Consider the following 3,550-nt stretch of genomic DNA (forward strand, 5'->3'; position numbering starts at 1 on the left):
CCGCCGCGGCTCCATGCTCGGCCTCACTCTCACCTACACTCGCGTTTCCTGCTGGGGCTCCGAAAGTTCACTTTGAAACGCGCTTTGAGGCTCGAAAGCAGCAAGAATTGCTTCACCCCTCGGTTTGCTCAGTCATTTAGCTGATTATCTATCTGATTGCTCGCACGGTTCAGTTTCTAAATTATCTGCATCGGCCCAGCACTGCATCCTTTGAAAATAATAGAATCAAGGTTGGAAGAGACCTCTAAGATCATCAAATCCAACCATGAACCTGTCACTGCTATAACCCCTACACTATACCTTCAGGCACCACATCCAGACACCCCTTAAACACCTCCAGGGACGGTGACTCCACCACTTCTCCCTGGGCAAACCTATTCCAATTCCTGACCACCCTAACAGTGAAAATTTTTTCCTAGTATCTTGCCCAAATCTCCCCTGTCTCAGGTAATATTTATAGGTAAGTCTACAGCAGCACTGAATTTACTGTGCACAACCAGTTACTCTGTGGCTCAGCTAAACACATGGTTCCTCTGCACTCTTGTAAAAGCTCAAAGCACCACATCTCCTTGACTTTCACAGCCACTCTCAAAATCTAAGGGTCAAATCTGCAGCCAAGCTCAGAGCAGAGCAGCAGAATTTCCAAATGAATCCTCTACTTCGTGTGTGCCCAAAGCCATTCTCCACGTGCCAAGGGGAGGGAGGATGGTGCAAGAGCAGTAGCTCCATGCTAATTACTGGGGATTTATAGGTATTTGTAACCCAGAGCTGACTTTGATGCCCACAGCTTGTTAACTCCTACAAAAAGTTGGGGCTCTCATTAGCACAAGCACCAGCATTATCCAAGTCTTTGTTTACGCTTTATACAAAGGTTCGTGCACGAGTCTGTGTACATCTTACACCCACAGGAAAAATGAAAGAGTCCAAGTTTGGAGGTCGTGTAAAGGCATGTGAGAAGTGCAGACAAACGTGCAGATGTACAGGAAAGCAGAGGCTAAGGCATAAGCAAGAAAAACACCAATCCTTCCCCCCCACCCCGAGAGGAATTGTAACAAAGCTTTAATCCCATGAGCCCTGAAAGACACGTGTGACATATCCCAAAGTGCTACACCCCCAAAGCCTCAGGCTGCACAGCACATCAGCAATGCTATATTGCCAGGTGTATAATTAATTGTGAGGACAGACTGTCGTTATTCAGTGCTGGGAGCATCCAAGGGGCATTGCCTGCTCCTGAGGAGTCTCTGCAAACCCCTCACAGCCCAGGAAGTGTTGGAAAAGGCCCCCGAGAGCATTAAGTCCAATCTGTGACCTCACACCACTGTGTCAACTAGCCCATGGCAACACTGTGCTTTGCTCCTGACAGACATCAGTGCTGCCTGAATGCAGCAACTGTCAAAGGGGACACGGGAAAACACTGTCCATCCAGGGACTGATCATGTAGCACATGTGCCACCTCTCCTTCTCCTGGTTGCATCACAGCTAGGACTGCACTTTCTCCCAAACCTGAGACAGGGAGGAAAGGGCTCATATACCAGAGTGCCCAAGGTAAGGTGATGGTATGAGGAGCCTGTGCTAGTCCAGATGAACATGAAAAGCAGGTGCACAACCACTGTCAAGCCTTGCAATTTGGAATCCAAACAAAGAGCACTGATCCTGTGCTAATTTAAGAGAAAGAATGTGGTAAAACATGAAATAGTCCTGGGAAAAATACAAAGAGAACAAAACAGGTGGGGAAAAGTTTGTAGCAAAATGGATGGAAGAAGGAGAGGCTGAGGCTGAAGGTGGCAGCCAGTGAGGGAATAAGGCTCAGCGAAGTAAATAAATATGGAAGAAGGAACAAGACTAAGCAGGAACTGCCAGACTTGTTGCTGTTAAAGATGTTATTAGTTGAACCAGTTGGGGAGAGACTGAAGACCTTTCACTGATACCAGGGGAGGAGAGAGCTGAGAAGAGAAGGAGCTGACAGATTCACGGAGCCCAAGGCAGCACAAAGGTCAAGGAACGTAACTGTGGCAGAGGCCACACTGAAAAGAAACAAAGGGGGAATAGGAGGAAGAGACAATGTGTGTGACAATGTGTTTCTCTCATTGTTTCTGTAACAGCAGAGGAGGTGGCAGGGTGGCACGTGCTCATGGCCCTGCAGCTGTGCTCTGTGATGCTGCACACCACGTAGGACCCTCTGTGGTATTCCCATTATCCTCCCTGGCTGCAGAGTTCATGAGCTAATTAAGGATTTATGCACTTTTTGCTATGGCTTCATATTTCCACGTTACGGTTTCTGGATTAATTCATAAAAGCAATTTTGCTCCTTCGTGTGATCTGCGGTTCTAACACAACAACAGGAAAAATCTGCCACATTTACTTCAGCTGATACCAAGGACAAAACACAGGATGTTCAATACATATTCCTCTTCCTTCTCTGGCTGTGGTTAGAAGGTTAAGAAAGCCCTGAATTTCACGGTGGCTTTGAAGCACTTTGTCCCACGAAACGCCCGGCCAGAAGTTTTCATCCTTTGAAGAAAATGAAAGCAAGAAAGGAACAGAATTTCCTCATTTCACCACAGCTCGTCCATTTCACCATGGGCCTGGGTCCTCATGATGCAACACTAGAAGCAGATCTGGCTGCTCTCAATGGACAAATCCTGTCATATTCCAGCTGGAGTAAACAGCTGGCAAGTAATCCTTCCAGTACAAATGCTGGATGCAATCTGTCTCCCTCCAGGGTGATTTTATTAATGTATTCTGGTTCACTTTAAACCCTAAGTTCTGCAGTTCTCAGAACAGGATATAAATCACTGCACTCATGACAAATAAAAGGAGACACACACAAGGTGCTCGCAGTGATGTCAATGGGTTGTGGTAAATCCATGAATCAGTGTGGGCCATGGGAGAGCCAAAGTAACATTCCGAGCTTGGAACTAACTGATGTAGAGGATATAAATCCAGTTCATTTCCAAACACATTCCTTTACATAAAGGGATGTAACACAGCCTAGTCCCAATCAAAACACCACTGTTTCCTTCTGCAGAGCTTTCAGGAAAAACACTCTGCATCCTTTCAGCCACAGGAGCCACTGGCACAGGACTGGAAGAGTTCTGATAGGAAAATCTCTCCTTCCGTTCCTAATTTCCAAATCAGAAACCATCAAGGGGAAAAAACCCAAACCTGCAAACACTGACAAAAAAAATTCCCTAAAAATCTCTGTTCTTGCTGCATTTAAATGGAAATGTCCTTAGAAAGTAAAGGATTGTGATTGTTTTTTGCTATGGTTTGGGACAATGGCTATAAAGAGACAGAGGGAGGCAATCATTAACAGATCAAGGGATTGGCTGTATGGAATGACAGGAAACAAGAGAGGCTCCATAGGAACCTGGAATGCACTCTGGGCAGCAAAGGGGGACACAGAATTCTACAAGTGAACAAGGTCAGGAATTCAGAATGGTCCTGGCTTATGCTGGAATAGCACAAAGTAACAACATAAATAACTGCAGGATAGAGTAATGCTGGAATTCCGTGACACCTCCACTGTCACTGAGCTGAGGGGACTCAG

This window comes from Acanthisitta chloris, unplaced genomic scaffold (assembly GCF_000695815.1).
Source record: "Acanthisitta chloris isolate BGI_N310 unplaced genomic scaffold, ASM69581v1 scaffold9542, whole genome shotgun sequence".
Classification (NCBI taxonomy): domain Eukaryota; kingdom Metazoa; phylum Chordata; class Aves; order Passeriformes; family Acanthisittidae; genus Acanthisitta; species Acanthisitta chloris.